This window comes from Crinia signifera, chromosome 6 (assembly GCF_055691185.1).
Source record: "Crinia signifera chromosome 6, ASM5569118v1, whole genome shotgun sequence".
Classification (NCBI taxonomy): Eukaryota; Metazoa; Chordata; class Amphibia; order Anura; family Myobatrachidae; genus Crinia; species Crinia signifera.
In genome coordinates this window covers 24,365,147-24,387,813 of record NC_139222.1, presented here as the reverse complement: position 1 = coordinate 24,387,813, position 22,667 = coordinate 24,365,147, and the positions used below count along the sequence as shown (strand labels likewise).

The 22,667-nt window shown below is 50.0% G+C and overlaps 1 pseudogene across 1 annotated transcript; it reads left to right on the top strand.

Moving 5' to 3' along the window:
- Positions 1-637: 637 nt before the first annotated feature.
- Positions 638-21,401, top strand: LOC146010170 (uncharacterized; annotated as a pseudogene). The gene is made up of 8 exons (XR_014444735.1): positions 638-733; positions 4,512-4,631; positions 8,399-8,590; positions 8,781-8,904; positions 10,059-10,156; positions 10,297-10,411; positions 10,518-10,610; positions 17,725-21,401. The product of XR_014444735.1 is annotated as an uncharacterized LOC146010170 (transcript).
- The last annotated feature ends 1,266 nt before the right edge of the window (positions 21,402-22,667 follow it).

Genomic DNA, 22,667 nt, shown 5'->3' with positions numbered 1-22,667 from the left:
CTATGTATCAATACCCGTCCGCAGCGTTTTCGCTAGGCAGGGTATCGCCACCCTCTGGGTGGCGATACCCTATAGAAGCCTATGGGCTTCTTTCGCCGCCCGCGCGCCCACCCCCTCCCGTCCTCCTGTGATCATCTCCTCCCCCTGGTGTCACAGCCGGCAGGACATCCGGCTTCAGGGGGGAGGAGGAGACACAGGGGGACGCTGGCAGCCGCCGGGAGGTGACGGAGACCCCCGCAGCCAACATCACAGGTATCGCGGGGGTCTCCATTACCGCAGCCCGATGCTGGCCGCATATGTTAGTACATATGCGGTAGCATCGCGGCGGCTGCCGTGCGAAGGGCGGAGGTGCATGTTAAAACATCCCGCCCTGAATCGTCAGGCTCTGCAGGAGAAAGGAGAGTGCAGTAACAGCTGAGTCCAAGCTAAGTCTATGCTGGTAGCCGTGCACGGTCTCCCTGTGCCTGCAATCCCACACTACTCATGAGCCCAGCCACTGACTAACTTCCTGTCTGCCGGCACACAGCACACACTGAGGGACAGAGCCTCTGCAAGTCCCTGAGTGTTCTGTGAGCCGCGCACTCTCTCCCCTGGAATCTATCCGGCAGCTACCTTTATTCTGTAGTTTGTGTGCAGCCGCGGGGGAGTCTGGGAGCTAAGTACAAACCTCAACAACATGGCCGCCGTTGTATGAGGACAATGCTGGGGCATCAAGGCCGGACTGCTAGAAGCGGTAATTGCCTTGCGTGAATACATAGAGAGAGTGATGTGATGTGAGGTCACCGGTAGCTGATAGATTCCATGCTGTATATACTAGTAAGGCTCCATTGTCCCCTGTGTAAGGGAGCGGCGGCCATTTTCCCGTAGACCAATCCCCGCGTTTAGTCATAGGCTGCATCATCTCGGCTTTCTGCTGGCGCTGATCTTACCTGAGGCCTCTCACTTCCAGCAGCCGCGGTGATTAAGTTACGGCACGGGGGACCGAGAGAAGACATTGCTGTATCTGGCAGCAGGTGATGGTATTGTGCTGCCCTGGTGTTAGTATACAGGAGGAGCAGCTTGTGGTGTCCTGTTATACACAGGGAGAGCAACCTGTGGTGTCCTGTTATACAGGGGGAAGCGGGCTGTGGCGTCCTGTTATACAGGGGGAGCGGCATGTGGTGTCCTGTTATACAGGGGAGCAGCCTGTAGTGTCCTGTAATACAGTGGGGAGCAGCCTGTGGTGTCCTGTTATACAGGGGGAGCCTCCTGTGGTGTCCTGTGATACAGGGGGAGTGGTCTGTGGTGTCCTGTTATACAAGGGGATACGGCCTGCGGTGTCCTGTTATACAGGGGGAGTGGCCTGTGGTGTCCTGTTATACAAGGGGGAGCGGCCTGTGGTGTCCTGTTATACAGTGGGGAGCGGCCTGCGGTGTCCTTTTATACAGGGGGAGCGGCCTGTGGTGTCCTGTTGTACAGGGGGAGCGTCCTGTGGTGTTTTGTTATACAGGGGGAGCGGGGCTTGGTGTCCTGTTTTACAGGGGGAGTGGCCTGTGTTGTCCTGTTTTACAGGGGGAGTGGCCTGTGTTGTCCTGTTTTACAGGGGGAGCGCCTGTGTTGTCCTGTTTTACAGGGGAAGCGGCCTGAGGCGTCCAGTTATACAGGGGGAGCGGCCTGTGGCATCCTGTTATACAGGGGGAGTAGCATCTTTATACAGGGGAGCATCAATGGTGTCCTGTTAAAAATGTTATACTGTACATGGGGAGCAGCCTTTGTTGCCCTATTACATTTCTTTTGAGGCAACCATGCGCTACAGTGGACATTGTAGTTGTATTATTTCCTATAGCGCTTATACTATACGTATACCTGATGTTCTCTGTAATGATATATATTTATATGTAAGGAAACATTAGAGGCTGCTGTTGGGCCTCTGTTATGATTCCTCTTAACCCTTTGTCAAAATAGGTGTTAAAATTGGCAAGCAAAAATTTTTTTTATTCATCATAATGACCTATAATGTTTACTTTCTATAGGAAATATAATCTATTTTTACACTTTTTTTTATATGAATTCTAACAAATGTGGCATTTTTAGTGGATAATTTGAATGTCTCTCACAGAGATGTCGGCACACAAAGGGGTAAGGTGCCCACAAGTGGTGCGATACTCGCATGTAATTTGCATCTAGTACAAATCGCACCGTGCTTATTTTGCCTTGCGATGCGCGCTCCCGTGTTGTCCATATCGCAAGGCAAAATTGTATGTGCAGTCAGGTATTATTGTACTACATTGTGTCTAGTTAAAATTGCACCCTGTGAAGGGAATAAACATACGATATGTACTTTTGTTTCAAATTCTGTATTTTTTATTGAAATTTTTCGTATACAGTAACAATAGAACACCCAATTAAAACAGGGGTAAAGCAGACACATTCACCAAGTCAGTGGCGTAGCTTGGTTTGGGGCGCCCCCCCCCCCGCCGTTAATGGGGGGGAGCCTACCCCCCCCCATCGCCGCAGGCTTACCTATCTGAGCATCCCGGCTCCCCTCCTGGCTTCAATTAATAATTCTATGCAGACGGACCACGATAAAATGGCTGCCCCCATACCGCAGACAGTTTCAGAGAACTGTCTGCTTTATGGGGCGGCCATTTTATCGTGGTCCGTCTCCATAGAATTGTTTGAAGACAGGTAATCCTGCGGGGGATGGGGGGCGGGGGCATTACTATAGCACCGCAGCCCCCCGGCGCCCCCACATGCACAGCGCCCCCCCCCCCCCCGGCGCGACCACGGGGGCTGCGGTGGTATAGTTACGCCACTGCACCAAGGATTGCAATTGTCACATACAATGAGATATAAGCATCATGTCAATGGGAGTATTGGATCAGCACCATACAACGGCCGTGGATTGGTACCCGGAGGCACCATCCGGGCTCTCCCACCCACCGCTTAAAAAAAGAAAAACAAAACAGGAGAATAATAATTATATGTGTGCAGCCCAACACCGCAATATCCGACAACAGTAAATCGTCAGACTAGTAGAAAAGGAATTTTATAAATTCAAGTGTCTGAGTAAATGGATAAATAAGAAATACAAATTAAAAGAAATCTAACTACCCAAAAGCAACCCTCCCCAAAACCCCCCACCCTGTATAACCTAACCCAATTCTAGGCATACTTGTATCCCCTAAAACTGTACCCGAACCTACTCTCACACTAAACTATACTAACCCAGATAACCCCCCCTCCCCCCTCAGAAATAGTATAATAAACTATGATAATTAAGTACTGTAATAATCCAGTTTCAGAAGTGTAAAGTGGATCGGAGCAGGACGCACAGGATTATAGGATCTTCAGGATATAAGATCGAAAACTGTCTCCGGCTCTCCCTTAACAAGTATACTGTAGCTGCTTAACACATAATGTACATGTACTTGTCCTGCATAATGCGCATAGCATAACAAGGAGAAAGAACTTAGCATATAAATGCAGAGGAGACCAGGAGATCCGCTAGGAGAGGACAGGATTCATTCCCATAACAGGAGGTGGTCATCCAGGATACTACTACAGGGAACAGTTCAGCACCATGTCAGTGCTGACTGTAGGTCCACAGACTTGAGGTGTATATTTCTCAACAGGAGTACATGAGCTAAGTAGGTCGTTCCCCCTGCACGGCAGTAAGCTTGGCCAGGAGCCTATCGGCAGAGGCAGATATAGCCTGTAATATGTGTTGTAAGGAAGCTGCCATGTTAGAATATAAACCAGGGACTGCAGCTCCTGTAAACGTGCAGAGCAGCAAGTTTGTTTGATTTCAGAAATATAGAGAGAAACGGTGGTGGCTAGTACACCACCAGGAGAGACCGATAGCGCGTAGCCGTCAATCTCCCACCATGGCGCTGAACACCGTGGGAAGTCAGACGCCCCGCAAAAAAGTCAAATCAGGCCGTGTCAGCAATAGCGTAGACCCCAGGAGCGGCCTAGAGAGTCTCTGCATGAGGAGTGAGCGTCGGTGTCTCCAACCTTCTCCACGGTCCCTCGGTCGCATCAAAGGCACCAGACCAGGAACACGTCCAGCCTCAAGCCCTCCAGCGTGGCCGTTAGATAGGGCCGCAGACGGAGCCGACAGAAGTGAGGAATCCAAAATGGCGCCCGGGCAGCACGGAGGATACAAGGCCCGGATTGACACAGCAGACTATGCAGGGGACACGGGAGAGCCGCGGGCAGCACAAAAGAGGCAGGAGAGGCTCCGGAGGGTAAGTGAGTGGGAACAGGGGGCCCACGATTGCCGGGGCAGGATAAATATGCAGGATATTACCGGAGCCCACACACCAAACGTCTGTCCACGGATCTGACCAAGCCACGCCCCCCACGATATGTACTTTACATATCATTATTACATAGTGTAGTCTAGTCCAAATCTTATGTAGTTCAACTTGCATAGCACAAATCTCACCTTGTGTGGGCACCATTACTTTTACCATATACGGTACGTGTGTACTGTGTGGTGTTAATTGTAATTATTATATTTATTCCAGAACAGAACGGTGAGGATGAGACACGTCACTGATTCCCCGCAGATGGACAAGGACCAGAGTCACATGACTGAGAGGATACTAAATCTCACCCTGGAGATCATCTACCTGCTGACTGGGGAGGTGAGGGGATCTGCAAGTGTCACTGTGATGTCACTTATATCTATAGTAATAATACAGGGACGTGACTGGGGAGGTGAGGGGATCTGGGAGCATCACTGTGACATCACATATCTATAGTAATATTACAGGGAAGTGACTGGGGAGGGGATCTGGGAGCGTCACTGTGACATCACTTATATCTATAGTAATAATACTGAGACATGACTGGGGAGGTGAGGGGATCTGGTAGCGTCACTGTGACATCACTTATATCTATAGTAATAATACAGGGACGTGACTGGGGAGGTGAGGGGATCTTTGAGTGTCACTGTGACATCACTTATATCTATAGTAATAATACAGGGAGGTGAGGGGATCTGGGAGTGTCACTGTGACATAAGTTATATCTATAGTAATAATACAGGGACGTGACTGGGGAGGTGAGGGGATCTGGGAGTGTCACTGTGACATCACTTATATCTATAGTAATAATACAGGGTCGTGACTGGGGAGGTGAGGGGATCTGAGAGCGTCACTGTGACGTCACTTATATCTATAGTAATAATACAGGGACGTGACTGGGGAGGTGAGGGGATCTGGTAGCGTCACTGTGACATCACTTATATCTATAGTAATAATACAGGGACGTGACTGGGGAGGTGAGGGGATCTGGGAGTGTCACTGTGACATCACATATATCTTTAGTAATAATACAGGGACATGACTAGGGAGGTGAGGGGATCTGGGAGTGTCACTGTGACATCACTTATATCTATAGTAATAATACAGGGACGTGACTGGGGAGGTGAGGGGATCTGGGAGCGTCACTGTGACATCACTTATATCTATAGTAATAATAAAGGGACGTGACTGGGGAGGTGAGGGGATCTGGTAGCGTCACTGTGACATCACTTATATCTATAGTAATAATACAGGGAGGTGACTGGGGAGGTGAGGGGATCTGGGAGCGTCACTATGACATCACTTATATCTATAGTAATAATACAGGGACATGACTGGGGAGGTGAGGGGATCTGGGAGTGTCACCGTGACATAAGTTATATCTATAGTAATAATACAGGGACGTGACTGGGGAGGTGAGGGGATCTGGGAGTGTCACTGTGACATCACTTATATCTATAGTAATAATACAGGGTCGTGACTGGGGAGGTGAGGGGATCTGAGAGCGTCACTGTGACGTCACTTATATGTATAGTAATAATACAGGGACGTGACTGGGGAGGTGAGGGGATCTGGTTGCGTCACTGTGACATCACTTATATCTATAGTAATAATACAGGGACGTGACTGGGGAGGTGAGGTGATCTGGGAGCATCACTGTGACATCACTTATATCTATAGTAATAATACATGGACGTGACTGGGGAGGTGAGGGGATCTGGGAGCGTCACTGTGACATCACTTATATCTATAGTAATAATACTGGGAGGTGACTGGGGAGATGAGGGGATCTGGGAGTGTCACTGTGATATCACTTATATCTATAGTAATAATACAGGGACGTGACTGGGGAGGTGAGGGGATCTGGGAGTGTCACTGTGACATCACTTATATCTATAGTAATAATACAGGGACGTGACTGGAGAGGTGAGGTGATCTGGGAGCATCACTGTGACATCACTTATCTATAGTAATAATACAGGGACGTGACTGGGGAGGTGAGGGGATCTGGGAGCGTCACTGTGATGTCACTTATATCTATAGTAATAATACAGGGATGTGAGGGGATCTGAGTGCGTCACTGTGACGTCACTTATATCTATAGTAATAATACAGGGACATGACTGGGGAGGTTAGGGGATCTGGGAGTGTCACTGTGACATCACTTATATCTATAGTAATAATACAGGGACGTGACTGGAGAGGTGAGGGGATCTGGGAGTGTCTCTGTGACATCACTTATATCTATAGTAATAATACAGGGACATGACTGGGGAGGTGAGGGGATCTGGGAGCGTCACTGTGACATCACTTATATCTATAGTAATAATACAGGGACGTGACTGGGGAGGTGAGGGGATCTGGGAGCGTCACTGTGACATCACTTATATCTATAGTAATAATACTGGGAGGTGACTGGGGAGATGAGGGGATCTGGGAGTGTCACTGTGATATCACTTATATCTATAGTAATAATACAGGGATGTGACTGGGGAGGTGAGGGGATCTGGGAGTGTCACTGTGACATCACTTATATCTATAGTAATAATACAGGGACGTGACTGGAGAGGTGAGGTGATCTGGGAGCATCACTGTGACATCACTTATCTATAGTAATAATACAGGGACGTGACTGGGGAGGTGAGTGGATCTGGGAGTGTCACTGTGACATCACTTATATCTATAGTAATAATACAGGGACGTGACTGGGGAGGTGAGGGCATCTGGGAGCGTCACTGTGACATCACTTATATCTATAGTAATAATACAGGGACGTGACTGGGGAGGTGAGGGGATCTGGGAACGTCACTGTGACATCACTTATATAAAGTACTAATACAGGGACATGACTGGGGAGGTGAGGGGATCTGGGAGCGTCACTGTGACATCACTTATATCTATAGTAATAATACAGGGACGTGACTGGGGAGGGGATCTTGGAGCGTCACTGTGACATCACTTATATCTATAGTAATAATACAGGGACGTGACTGGGGAGGTGAGGGGATCTGGGAGCGTCACTGTGACATCACTTATATCTATAGTAATAATACAGGGACGTGACTGGGGAGGTGAGGGGATCTGGGAGCATCACTGTGACATCACTTATATCTTTAGTAATAATACGGACTGGGGAGGTGAGAGGATCTGGGAGTGTCACTGTGACATCACTTATATCTATAGTATTAATACAGGGACGTGACTGGGGAGGTGAGGGGATCTGGGAGCATCACTGTGACATCACTTATATCTTTAGTAATAATACGGACTGGGGAGGTGAGAGGATCTGGGAGTGTCACTGTGACATCACTTATATCTATAGTATTAATACAGGGACGTGACTGGGGAGGTGAGGGGATCTGGGAGTGTCACAGTGACATCACTTATATATATAGTAATAATACAGGGACGTGACTGGGGAGGTGAGGGGATCTGGGAGCGTCACTGTGATATCACTTATATCTATAGTAATAATACAGGGACGTGACTGGGGAGGTGAGGGGATCTGGGAGCGTCACTGTGACATCATTTATATCTATAGTAATAATACAGGGACGTGACTGGCGAGGTGAGGGGATCTGGGAGCGTCACTGTGACATCACTTATATCTATAGTAATAATACAGGGAGGTGACTGTGGAGGTGAGGGGATCTGGGAACGTCACTGTGACATCACTTATATCTATAGTAATAATACAGGGACATGACTGGGGAGGTGAGGGGATCTGAGAGCGTCACTGTGACGTCACTTATATCTATAGTAATAATACAGGGACGTAACTGGGGAGGTGAGGGGATCTGGGAACGTCACTGTGACATCACTTATATCTATAGTACTAATACAGGGACATGACTGGGGAGGTGAGGGGATCTGGGAGCGTCACTGTGACGTCACTTATACCTATAGTAATAATACAGGGACATGGCTGGGGAGGTGAGGGGATCTGGGAGTGTCACTGTGACATCACTTATATCTATAGTAATAATACAGGGACATGACTGGGGAGGTGAGGAGATCTGGGAGTGGCACTGTGACATCACTTCCGGTAATAATAAAGGGTAATGACAGGGAGTGTATGTAGTGATAGTATATTTTCCAATACACAGGGTTACACAGTAGTGAAGAAGACATCCGGTGATCACAAGACAACCAGTAGCCATCACTGTGTGTCAGAAGGACAGAAAAGGACCCAGAACCCCATCAAAGTGCCTCCACCTCACTCACTGATACATGGGAGAGACAATGAGCAGAAGATCCTGGAACTCACCAACAAGATCATCCAGCTGCTGACTGGAGAGGTGACTGCTGGGAATGGGGCATTATACAGTAACACCAGGGGGATGTGACCGGAGAGGTGACTGCTGGGAATGGGACATTATACAGTAACACCGGGGGATGTGACCAGAGAGCTGACTGCTGGGAATGGGACATTATACAGTAACATCGGGGGATGTTTCTGGGTGATGATTGTATTGTTGTGTTTGTCAGGTTCCAATAAGGTGTCAGGATGTTACTGTATGTCTCTCCATGGAGGAGGGGGAGGATATAGAGGAACACAGGAGTCTGTACAAGGACGTGATGATGGAGAGTCACTGGCCCCTCACATCACTGGGTAAGAAGATATTTACTTATCTTGTACATGGTTGAGCAGGTTTGGGGCCCCCTGTATACACACATCATCTGCTAATCACAGACGTACCGCACTCAGTCACTGTGTCTCCTACAGATAGGCCCAGTAACAGAGATACCCCAGAGAGATGTCCCCGTCCTCTGTATTCCCAGGATAATCACATATATACAATGTCCTCAGTCACTATGTGTCTCCTACAGATGTGGCCAGTAACAGAGATACCCCAGAGAGATGTCCCTGTCCTCTGTATTCCCAGGATAATCACATATATACAATGTCCTCAGTCACTGTGTGTCTCCTATAGATGGGCCCAGTAACAGAGATACCCCAGAGAGATGTCCCCGTCCTCTGTATTCCCAGGATAGTCACATATATACAATGTCCTCAGTCACTGTGTGTCTCCTACAGATGGGCCCAGTAACAGAGATACCCCAGAGAGATGTCCCCGTCCTCTGTATTCCCAGGATAATCACATATATACCATGTCCTCAGTCACTGTGTGTCTCCTACAGATGGGCCCAGTAACAGAGATACCCCAGAGAGATGTCCCCGTCCTCTGTATTCCCAGGATAATCACATATATACAATGTCCTCAGTCACTGTGTGTCTCCTACAGATGGGCCCAGTAACAGAGATACCCCAGAGAGATGTCCTCGTCCTCTGTATTCCCAGGATAATCACATATATACAATGTCCTCAGTCACTGCGTGTCTCCTACAGATGGGCCCAGTAACAGAGATACCCCAGAGAGATGTCCTCGTCCTCTGTATTCCCAGGATAATCACATATATACCATGTCCTCAGTCACTGCGTGTCTCCTACAGATGGGCCCAGTAACAGAGATACCCCAGAGAGATGTCCCCGTCCTCTGTATTCCCAGGATAATCACATATATACAATGTCCTCAGTCACTGTGTGTCTCCTACAGATGGGCCCAGTAACAGAGATACCCCAGAGAGATGTCCCCGTCCTCTGTATTCCCAGGATAATCACATATATACCATGTCCTCAGTCACTGCGTGTCTCCTACAGATGGACCCAGTAACAGAGATACCCCAGAGAGCTGTCCCTGTCCTCTGTATTCCCAGGATAATCACATATATACAATGTCCTCAGTCACTGTGTGTCTCCTACAGATGGACCCAGTAACAGAGATACCCCAGAGAGATGTCCCCGTCCTCTGTATTACCAGCATTGTACAGAGGAGAAGCACAGGACCCCACAGGAGTATCAGGTAGGTGGCAATAAGGGTCTCCCCAAAATTTCAAAGTGACTATAAGAACTGCAGCAGTTTTGTCTGTGTGTGTCTTATACACTAATATTCTACTGTGTAATCTCCGTAACATCAGACATTACTAATGTGGTATTTTTTAGGTCCAGTGTGAAGATTTGTCTAATCTTAAAGTAGAAGAAATAAAGAGAGAAGAGATTGATGTGACTGACATTAAGGCAGAAGGAGAAGATACTTATGTGAAAGATGAGGAAAAAGGTACAGAAACAAAATATACATATATGGGGGGTGATCTGCAGTGTATAGAGGAGCATAGGTGAGGAATAATCACTTATTCCAGATTACTTTTGTTCTGCAAATACAGCTTTCTCTTTCAATGGTCCTGGTGACACAGCTCAACATTGGAATGTAGGAGGGTCCGCAGGAGCCAGGCACCTATACCAAATCTTTTCGAGAGGTAGGCTCCTCCCACTGCATCCCAGAATCCTCAGCTCGTTTTAGGTGCCCACCGGAGTGGGTGCTATACTGAAGAGGCTGCTGCGCAGCCGAAGATTAGAGATAGGTGTATTTTATTTTATTCATTTTACACTTATTAGGTAAGACGCAGTGCTGAGGATTCTCATAGAATCCTCACACAGCCAGCACAGCAGGGGCTGACGGAAGCGCGTCCTGTCAGCTCCCTGCGCATGGAGGAGACGATGTCTGCTCTCTCCGTGCGGTGCTTTCAGTCTCGCTTAAAGAGGCTGCCTGGGCCCCGGAGCGTCCCTGAACCGGCTTCACACAGGTGTGGGTCATGGGGACGGGCGCTCCGTTATGGCGGCGGCCATTTTAACGGGGCTTACAAGCTGAGCTCTTTATTGAAAAAGACAGCAGCTTGTCACAGGGCCTGCGGGTGATTCCAAGTGGTCCCCATTCGGAGGGGAGACACTAGGAATAGGAAATCCAGCAATAGGAGCGGCTACTGGGGGTGCTTTGGCGCCTAAACTCCACAGACCCCGCAGTAGCAGGGATAGTTGACTCTTCCCTCACTCTGCTTGGCGCCGCTTTGGAAGACGCTGACTGCGGAGCTGAAGCGCTGTTTTCTGGCTGAGTGGTGGATTTCCTGGGCATCGCTACCCCCTTCTTCTGGAGGAGAATTGCGGAGCTTCAGACACATAAGTGCTGTGATTATATTGATTCAGTACATTGCGCCTGTCAGTTTGCACTGTGTGAATTATTTTATCATGACAGAGCAACAATCTGTAGCTTTGGGGGAGGGAGCCCCATTTACATTGAGCGCGTGCAGTGTTTGTGCACTCCAAATTTCCCCTCAAGGGGGGATTGTGCCCTGCTTACGCAGCTGTGAGACCCATGGGAAGTGTACCCCAGAGGGTGGAGCAGACAGAGCCTGCGTGGGCTAGTGCCCTGGGCAGGTCAGTGAATGCCTTAGTGCAGCTGTTCGACAGGCAGAGAGATGTTGTGGTTTCTTCCCCTAGACCTGTGTCATCCTCTCAACAGTCGTCAGGTTCTTTGCCTCTGACTCAAGCAGATCCTGGTTTGCTGCAGGTGATGCAGGATACTGCTAAGGGTATAAGCAGGTTTAATGCTCTGCTGGATAGATTTGACAATGATTCCGAGGGGACTCTTAGACAGTCTTATTCAGTCCCTCTGTTACCTGTTGATTCAGGGGAGGAAGGAGAGTGTACCTCTGATGTTCCCTGGATGCAGGGTGATGATAATGAGGATACCTCGACCCCTGGGGTGGAGGATTTGATTGCTGCTGTTAAGCAGGCCTTGAATATGTCAGATGAAGACAAGACTCCTTTTAAAGGGGTGTCAAAAACAATGAAAGTACTTAGCATTCACACCACTCCATGGAAATGTAAGTTAATGCTTATCCTTACACGCTATCTGATCATTTTGTCTATGTTGGGAACTAGTCTGTATGTTTATTAGGTACTTGTTACCTAGAACGGCGCCCATCGCGGGCATAGCATGTACATCGCATGCCATTATAATGGCATGCGATGCGATGCCCGCGATTTCACATAGAAATGAATGCTAAAAGGTAAATCGCGTCGGTTGCATCGCATGCGGCCAAAAAAACGCATGCGATGCGACCGACGCGATTACCGCAATTTACATAGGGAACAATGTTAAATGGCCCAATTGACCCGATTTTACATAGGGAACAATGTTAAATGGCCCACAGACCCCAAATAGCCACCCTGAAGTGTGAAATGGCCCCCCCAATTGTTAACGCCACCCCACGATCAACGTCAACCCGAAGCGTAGCGAGCGCAGCGGTACGCGTCCTCCGACCTTTTCATACCCCCACTATCCACGTCGGCGTGGAGCAGAGAATAGAAAGTGTAGCGAGCCACCGAGCCCGAAGCGTGGCGAGCGGACGCGGATACCTGTGAAGGTATCCGCGTCCCCTCACGGGGCTCGCCGCGCTCGCCACACTTTCTATTCTCAACTCCACACCGACGTGGATAGTGGGGGTATGAAAAGGTCGGAGGACGCGTACCGCCGCCCCTCGTGGGTTTGCTGCGCTCGCCACGATTAGGGGCTGTAAGGAATGGGAGCCAGTGTAGGGCCTGTAGGAGGAGGGGGGGCAGAAGCAGTCAGGTTGGAGATGGAGGATGTAGATGGATGAGTGCGTTATTGGGGAGGATTGGGATCTGGAAGGAATGGCAGGCGGGGGGGGGGGGGGCAGAAGCAGTCAGGTTGGAGATGGAGGATGCAGATGTATGAGTGCGTTATTGGGGAGGATTGGGATCTGGAAGGAATGGCAGGCAGTGTAGGGCCGGTAGGAGAGGGGGGGCAGAAGCAATCAGGTTGGAGATGGAGGATGCAGATGGATGAGTGAGTTATTGGGGAGGATTGGGATCTGGAAGGAATGGCAGGCAGTGTATGGCCGGTAGGAGAGGGGGGGCAGAAGCAGTCAGGTTGGAGATGGAGGATGTAGATGGATGAGTGTGTTATTGGGGAGGATTGGGATCTGGAAGGAATGGGAGCCAGTGTAGGGCCTGTAGGAGAGGGGGGGGCAGAAGCAGTCAGGTTGGAGATGGAGGATGTAGATGGGTGAGTGCGTTATTGGGGAGGATTAGGGTCTGGAAGGAATGGGAGCCAGTGTAGGGCCTGTAGGAGGAGGGGCAGAAGCAGTCAGGTTGGAGATGGAGGATGTAGATGGATGAGTGCGTTATTGGGGAGGATTGGGGTCTGGAAGGAATGGGAGCCAGTGTAGGGCCTGTAGGAGAGGGGGGGCAGAAGCAGTCAGGTTGGAGATGGAGGATGTAGATGGATGAGTGCGTTATTGGGGAGGATTGGGATCTGGAAGGAATGGGAGCCAGTGTGGGGCCTGTAGGAGAGGGTGGGCAGAAGCAGTCAGGTTGGAGATGGAGGATGTAGATGGATGAGTGTGTTATTGGGGAGGATTAGGGTCTGGAAGGAATGGGAGCCAGTGTAGGGCCTGTAGGAGAGGGGGGGGCAGAAGCAGTCAGGTTGGAGATGGAGGATGTAGATGGATGAGTGCGTTATTGGGGAGGATTGGGATCTGGAAGGAATGGGAGCCAGTGTAGGGCCTGTAGGAGAGGGGGGGCAGAAGCAGTCAGGTTGGAGATGGAGGATGTAGGTGGATGAGTGCGTTATTGGGGAGGATTGGGATCTGGAAGGAATGGGAGCCAGTGTGGGGCCTGTAGGAGAGGGGGGGCAGAAGCAGTCAGGTTGGAGATGGAGGATGTAGGTGGATGAGTGCGTTATTGGGGAGGATTAGGGTCTGGAAGGAATGGGAGCCAGTGTGGGGCCTGTAGGAGGGGGGGCAGAAGCAGTCAGGTTGGAGATGGAGGATGTAGGTGGATGAGTGCGTTATTGGGGAGGATTAGGGTCTGGAAGGAATGGGAGCCAGTGTAGGGCCTGTAGGAGAGGGGGGGCAGAAGCAGTCAGGTTGGAGATGGAGGATGTAGATGGATGAGTGCGTTATTGGGGAGGATTAGGGTCTGGAAGGAATGGGAGCCAGTGTAGGGCCTGTAGGAGAGGGGGGGCAGAAGCAGTCAGGTTGGAGATGGAGGATGTAGATGGATGAGTGTGTTATTGGGGAGGATTAGGGTCTGGAAGGAATGGGAGCCAGTGTAGGGCCTGTAGAAGAGGGGGAGCAGAAGCAGTCAGGTTGGAGATGGAGGATGTAGATGGATGAGTGCATTATTGGGGAGGATTAGGGTCTGGAAGGAATGGGAGCCAGTGTAGGGCCTGTAGGAGAGGGGGGGGGGGCAGAAACAGTCAGGTTGGAGATGGAGGATGTAGATGGATGAGTGCGTTATTGGGGAGGATTGGGGTCTGGAAGGAATGGGAGCCAGTGTAGGGCCTGTAGGAGAGAGGGGGGGGGCAGAAGCAGTCAGGTTGGAGATGGAGGATGTAGATGGATGAGTGCGTTATTGGGGAGGATTGGGGTCTGGAAGGAATGGGAGCCAGTTTAGGGCCTGTAGGAGAGGGGGAGCAGAAGCAGTCAGGTTGGAGATGGAGGATGTAGATGGATGAGTGCATTATTGGGGAGGATTAGGGTCTGGAAGGAATGGGAGCCAGTGTAGGGCCTGTAGGAGAGGGGGGGGGGGGCAGAAGCAGTCAGGTTGGAGATGGAGGATGTAGATGGATGAGTGCGTTATTGGGGAGGATTGGGGTCTGGAAGGAATGGGAGCCAGTTTAGGGCCTGTAGGAGAGGGGGGGCAGAAGCAGTCAGGTTGGAGATGGAGGATGTAGATGGATGAGTGCGTTATTGGGGAGGATTAGGGGCTGTAAAGAATGGGAGCCAGTGTAGGGCCTGTAGGAGGGGGGGGGGGGGGGGGCAGAAGCAGTCAGGTTGGAGATGGAGGATGTAGATGGATGAGTGCATTATTGGGGAGGATTAGGGTCTGGAAGGAATGGGAGCCAGTGTAGGGCCTGTAGGAGAGGGGGGGCAGAAGCAGTCAGGTTGGAGATGGAGGATGTAGATGGATGAGTGCGTTATTGGGGAGGATTAGGGGCTGTAAAGAATGGGAGCCAGTGTAGGGCCTGTAGGAGGGGGGGGGGGGGCAGAAGCAGTCAGGTTGGAGATGGAGGATGTAGATGGATGAGTGCATTATTGGGGAGGATTAGGGTCTGGAAGGAATGGGAGCCAGTGTAGGGCCTGTAGGAGAGGGGCAGAAGCAGTCAGGTTGGAGATGGAGGATGTAGATGGATGAGTGCGTTATTGGGGAGGATTAGGGTCTGGAAGGAATGGGAGCCAGTGTGGGGCCTGTAGGAGAGGGGGGGCAGAAGCAGTCAGGTTGGAGATGGAGGATGTAGATGGATGAGTGCGTTATTGGGGAGGATTAGGGGCTGTAAGGAATGGGAGCCAGTGTAGGGCCTGTAGGAGGGGGGGGGGGGGGCAGAAGCAGTCAGGTTGGAGATGGAGGATGTAGATGGATGAGTGCGTTATTGGGGAGGATTGGGATATGGAAGGAATGGGAGCCAGTGTAGGGTCTGTAGGAGGGGGGGGCAGAAGCAGTCAGGTTGGAGATGGAGGATGTAGGTGGATGAGTGCGTTATTGGGGAGGATCGGGATCTGGAAGGAATGGGAGCCAGTGTAGGGCCTGTAGGAGAGGGGGGGCAGAAGCAGTCAGGTTGGAGATGGAGGATGTAGATGGATGAGTGCGTTATTGGGGTGGATTAGGGTCTGGAAGGAATGGGAGCCAGTGTGGGGCCTGTAGGAGAGGGGGGGCAGAAGCAGTCAGGTTGGAGATGGAGGATGTAGATGGATGAGTGCGTTATTGGGGAGGATTAGGGTCTGGAAGGAATGGGAGCCAGTGTAGGGCCTGTAGGAGAGGGGGGGCAGAAGCAGTCAGGTTGGAGATGGAGGATGTGGATGGATGAGTGAGTTATTGGGGAGGATTAGGGTCTGGAAGGAATGGGAGCCAGTGTAGGGCCTGTAGGAGAGGGGGGGGGCAGAAGCAGTCAGGTTGTGGATGGAGGATGTGGATGGATGAGTGCGTTATTGGGGAGGATTGGGGTCTGGAAGGAATGGGAGCCAGTGTAGGGCCTGTAGGAGAGGGGGGGCAGAAGCAGTCAGGTTGGAGATGGAGGATGTAGATGGATGAGTGCGTTATTGGGGAGGATTAGGGTCTGGAAGGAATGGGAGCCACTGTAGGGCCTGTAGGAGGAGGGGGGGGCAGAAGCAGTCAGGTTGGAGATGGAGGATGTAGATGGATGAGTGCATTACTGGGGTGGATTAGGGTCTGGAAGGAATGGGAGCCAGTGTGGGGCCTGTAGGAGGAGGGGGGGGGCAGAAGCAGTCAGGTTGGAGATGGAGGATGTAGGTGGATGAGTGCGTTACTGGGGAGGATTAGGGGCTGTAAGGAATGGGAGCCAGTGTAGGGCCTGTAGGAGGAGGGGGGGCAGAAGCAGTCAGGTTGGAGATGGAGGATGTAGATGGATGAGTGCGTTATTGGGGAGGATTAGGGTCTGGAAGGAATGGGAGCCAGTGTAGGGCCTGTAGGAGGAGGGGGGGCAGAAGCAGTCAGGTTGGAGATGGTGGATGTAGATGGATGAGTGCGTTACTGGGGAGGATTAGGGGCTGTAAGGAATGGGAGCCAGTGTAGGGCCTGTAGAAGAGGGGGGGCAGAAGCAGTCAGGTTGGAGATGGTGGATGTAGATGGATGAGTGCGTTACTGGGGAGGATTAGGGGCTGTAAGGAATGGGAGCCAGTGTAGGGCCTGTAGGAGAGGGGGGGGGGGGGGGGGGCAGAAGCAGTCAGGTTGGAGATGAGCCGTGGACAGAGATGGAAGTTGGGGAGGACACATAGGAGCAGGTTACAGTAATCCAGTCTGGCCAGTGAGTGGATGGGGATGTTAGGGCCTGCTTGCTGGGTGGTGTGAGTTCTGAGCCCAAGGAGCAGGATAACATCGCCCCTCTGAACACATAGATATAACTGCAGAACGATTGATCTATATAGATATATCTGTGGACGGATTGTCCTCCATACACACTGCCCAATACATAGTAACTGATAACAACTACGGGGGGCACATGTGCTGCCCAATTCAGCTGCTGATCACCGCCGGCTCCTGCAGCGGGTATATGGATGGCAGGAGATCGGCCTCACACACAGCGCCATGCACCACCTAGCTCTAGGGGGTTGATCCTATTAGGTCTGAAGGGTGCGAGGTGCCATTTGGGTGCCGTGCTCATGCATTTAAATGCTGAAAACTGCTCCCAACTTAAGCCGATCTCGCACCCTTCTCTGGGCCGAATTTGCTTAAAATTGCTTGTACCCCTATGGAGGTGCGAGCGTATTTAAGCAAATTCAGCCCACCATAAAGTGCGCCCGGTGCCATGATGATTCTCACTCACGAATCATCCGCACAGAATAGGATCGACCACTAGGTATGTTGACCATCGGCTGTGTTGCGGCGCTGACGCTATATGTCTGCCCGACGTCATTCACAGACCTATCACTGGCTGACGGACCAGCGATATATCGGCCAGTGTGTGAGCAGCATTAGACATGTTCAGTTTAAGTGATAAAACATCCATGAACATTTGTCTCTCAATGTCAACAATTCATCTGTTTCCTGTAGATGGGCGCACAAGCAGGAATATCCCGGAGGGAGATCTCATTGTGTCTCCAGGTTATATACTAGAAGATAAGAACATCAGACAAGATTCTCCAGAAGAAACCCCCATTATCCCCAATACACACCCAACATTTCCCAGTGCAGATATTTCATCTGGTCCCTCTAGTCATGAGGAACCTTCTGATCATTCAGACCTTACTACACACAGTACAGACCATAAAGATGATACAATAACATCCCGTTCTGAGTTTGGTGAGAGTTCTATACATCTGTCAGATTCTGTTTTACATCAGAGACATCACACAGGGGAGAAACCATTTCCATGCTCTGAATGTGGGAAATGTTTTACAAAGAAATCAACTCTTGTTAATCATGAGAGAAGTCACACAGGTGAGAAACCATTTTCATGCTCTGAATGTGGGAAATGTTTTGCAACAAAATCAACTCTTTTTAGTCATGCGAGACGTCACACAGGCGAGAAACCATTTTCATGCTCTGTATGTGAGAAATGTTTTGCAAGGAAATCAACTCTTGTAAGACATGAGAGATGTCACACAAATGACAAACTAATTTCATGTTCTGAATGTGAGAAATGTTTTGCACAGAAGTCATCTCTTGTTAGACATGAGAGAAGTCACACAGGTGAGAAACCATTTTCATGCTCTGAATGTGGAAAATGTTTTCCAGTTAAATCAACTCTTGTTAGACATGAGAGAAGTCACACAGGTGAGAAACCATTTTCATGTTCTGAATGTGAGAAATGTTTTACAGATAAATCTTCTCTTGTTTCACATGAGAGAAGTCACACAGGTGAGAAACTATTTTCATGTTCTGAATGTGAGAAATGTTTTACACAGAAATCATCTCTTGTTTCACATCAGAGATATCACACAGGTGAGAAACCATTTTCATGCTCTGAATGTGGGAAATGTTTTGAAAAGAAATCCCATCTTTTTAGACATGAGAGATCACACAGGTGAGAAACCATTTTCATGCTCTGAATGTGGGAAATGTTTTACAACTAAAACATCTATTTGTAAACACAAGAAAACTCATACACACCACTTTTAATTTCTCCTTCATCCACCAGGGGACACTGCAGTTTGCATACAGTGGGGATAGTCGACACTTTGCAATTCTATTTTTTTTTTTAAACACACTTTATTAATTGAAACAAAATGACATACAAGCAAATTCAAATACAATAAAGTAAAGTTGAATCTACAAGATTTTCTCAGAATACAAACGCGGTTCCAACATAATTTTAATATATAAAAGCAAAGGGGTGTAGAATAGGATGAGAGATGAGCCTTGCAGATGCATTGCGAGAAGCTGCTAACTAACTCAAGAGGCTCGATAAGACAGATTGAAAAGAGAGGACAGAGAAGATACAAAAGGAGAGGGGAAATAGAAATAAAGAATAGGATGGAATAGGATGAGAGGGGAAAAAGGAAAAAATGGGGTGACCTCTTTTATTAAACCTCAAATGGTGGGGGAGAGTTCTGTGAGGTTAGCCATGGGGACCTGACCTTATGGAAGGTTTTGTGGGAGTGACGTATGACAGCCGTTATGTACTTCATTTGGTATATATACCAAGTAGACACTTTACAATTCTTACAGTGTGGCAGGCTCCTCCCCCTCTATCCCCCTCCCATACCTCTGTCTTCTAAATGTGCCTGGAGGAGTCGGGCCTATACCACACCGCCAGGGGTCCAGGCTCAGGTAAGGGCGCACATTCGCCATGTGGTATCCTGGGCAGTTCAGCGCGCTGGGTGGGCAGACGAGTCTGTAAGGCCGCTGTACACAGTGTGTGCTACTACCCAGCCTCTTCCTCCCTGCAGAGCTGGCGTCCTCCTACAGATGAGCGCCATTACCCGCACTACAGACTCCAGATTCTGTGCTCGTGGCGCGATATCCGCTGACCTGCACAGTCTCAGCGCTTCCCCTCAGCTTTACTTTATTCTTTGGGAGAAGTCAGGGGGCCACAGGGCTAACAGTGGGTAGTGAGCGGGAGAGTGACCATTCCAGCCTCAGATAGATTAAACTTCATGCAGCTGCTACCAGTCAGCTAGGCTCCTCCCCTCCTCTACCCCGCCTCCAACCTAGACAACGCAGTTTTTTTGGGTGCTGGCATCATGCACCACAGAGAGGGGCTGCATTATGCAGCCTTCTTATTTTGAAACTTTTTTTTTTTTTTTTTTCTACACTGACACGGTAGTCAGTGACAGGGCAGTAGCTGCCGCTCCATTACCCGGGCCCGTCAGCAGTACACCACTCACGGGTGCGTGACCGTGGCTGGCCCCGGGCACTTGGGGGACCGCAACCGGGCACTGGGATTTCTGATGAAGGTAACATGTTACCTCGCTGGGAGCGCATGTGATCCTAGCGGCTGTAGCAGCCAGGTGGGTGGGGGGAGGGTGCTGGGAAATACTAGCAAGCAGCCGGACTGATCTGCCCCGCTGGACCACCAGGGAGATTTGTGTGTGTGGGCAGCGGCACCGGTAAGTGGGGTCGCTCGTCACACGCTGGATCCCCATCATTTTACCAGCGCTGCATGAGGTCCTTATTCTGTGATTGCCACTTGCTAGAAGGGGAGTCACTCAGCGACCATATTGCCAGCGATTATAGCCCGTGTGTACGCACCTTTAGTGTAGAGAGCCATTTGGTCTCATTCGCACACCTTCCTAGGAGTTTACAGGTTTGACATCATTTGCAGCTTCCGCATCCCGGGTTTGGCCGAGCGGTGTTACAGGATGCACAGCGATCTCCCGTCCATGGGGGTTTTTTTGGGACGTCCCCAATGTATGAAGACTTCAATGTCCCCTGGTGGATGAAGGAGAACACAGGAATTTGGTACTCACCGGTAATTCCATTTCTCAGATTCCACAGGGGACACTGTACGCCTGCCCAGCGCTGCTCTTTCTGGGGTGTCCTGAATGCCTCGGGTGTTGTGACTCTAGGCTTCTTCTAGCTGGGTCCTGTACTGTGTTCTCCTGCTCTGCCTACTCTGGAGGTTCCGTGGTCTATTTCTCCTCTCGGGCAGTTTTTTAAGACTGAGGTCTGGGAGGGGGAGGAGGCTGCCACACTGTAAGAATTTTAAAGTGCTGACTCCTATCATCTCTCTATCCCAATGTATGAAGACTGCAGTGTCCCCTGTGGAATCGGAGAAAAGGAATTATCGGTGATACCAAATTCCTGTTTTCAATGAGCTGATCTACATGAAACAGAAGCATCGATACTAAATTCCTCTATCATCCATCGGGTGTGGCTTATTAGATATACAGTGTTTAGATAGCCAGTCAATAAATCTACACCAAAGGTCGGCATAGGAAAGTTTAACTGGATCAAAATGTTGACGTACTGTAAAAGGTAGACATGAATTTTTCACATTTTTTGGTGTCAGTATTGACAACTGTTGACCTGGACTCCCAATTAGTGTAAAGCGTAACCTCTTGGTTCCCTCTCCACCCTTGGTGCAAGTTACACACATGTAATGCTGGCGGCCCCATCTGATTGGCTGACTGCATCTGTCATTTATGCTGCTGTTCCAGTTCTATTGCTGCTGTGATGTATTGCCATGGTTACAGTGACATGAGCGATCAGTGTGCAATAAGACTCCATGTCTCCTAGTCTGACTGTATATGGGAAAGCAGCTGGTGTATGTATTACTGAGTCATTATATAACCGCATTGTTGTACCTGTGCTTTATGTATAACAGCCTCTCTGCAATATATATGTAATAAATACACTGTGTGACCCTGTACTGTAATGTGTGTGGTGTATACTGATATTTGGGCCATCACTATGACTCTGCGCCTCTTGTCACACCCCGGGCACCTATGTAGGAGGTGCATATGCTGGGATTGCCGAGCTGGCCACGTTCCGTGGTACTCACAGCCCACGGGCCCAGCACCAGGCAGCTTTATGGATCCCATTTGGCATCCGGTACTTAGACACAACTCCCGGCCACCTCCACATGAGCCCCATAATGTGGGATCTGTTACTCTGTCACTGGGGTCAGAGCTGGGAGATAATGTGTTCCCACAGGGCAGGTGTCTGATGCTATGTGGCAGGATCTGTACAGATATAACATGAGACACATAGTAGCTGTATACCTGGTGTCCTCTTATGGTGTTACATATAAACACATCATTAATGAGCAGCGTTTGGTGATCACAGAAATAGGTAACAGAGGTTGTGCTGAACTAGTCGCAGCGTCCTGTCATAGTTATTATTGTGTCTGCCAGTGGCTCTCACACTCAGTCCTCAGGACCCCAAACCGTTCATTTCCAGGTCATCCAGCAGGTGCACGCATTACTCACTGACACATTTTCCAGGTCACCCAGCAGGTGCACAGGTGTACTCATTACTCACTGACACATGTCCCAGGTCACACAGCAGGTGCACAGGTGTACTCATTACTCACTGACACATGTCCCAGGTCACCCAGCAGGAGCACAGGTGTACTCATTACTCACTGACACATGTCCCAGGTCACACAGCAGGTGCACAGGTGTACTCATACTGACACATGTCCCAGGTCACCCAGCAGGTGCACTCATTACTCACTGACACATGTCCCAGGTCACACAGCAGGAGCACAGGTGTACTCATTACTCACTGACACATGTCCCAGGTCACACAGCAGGTGCACAGGTGTACTCATACTGACACATGTCCCAGGTCACCCAGCAGGTGCACTCATTACTCACTGACACATGTCCCATGTCACCCAGCAGGTGCACAGGTGCACTCATTACCCACTGACACATGTCCCAGGTCACACAGCAGGTGCACAGGTGTACTCATTACTCACTGACTCATGCCCAGGTCACCCAGCAGGTGCACAGGTGTACTCATTACTCACTGACTCATGCCCAGGTCACCCAGCAGGTGCACAGGTGCACTCATTACTCACTGACACATGTCCCAGGTCACCCAGCAGG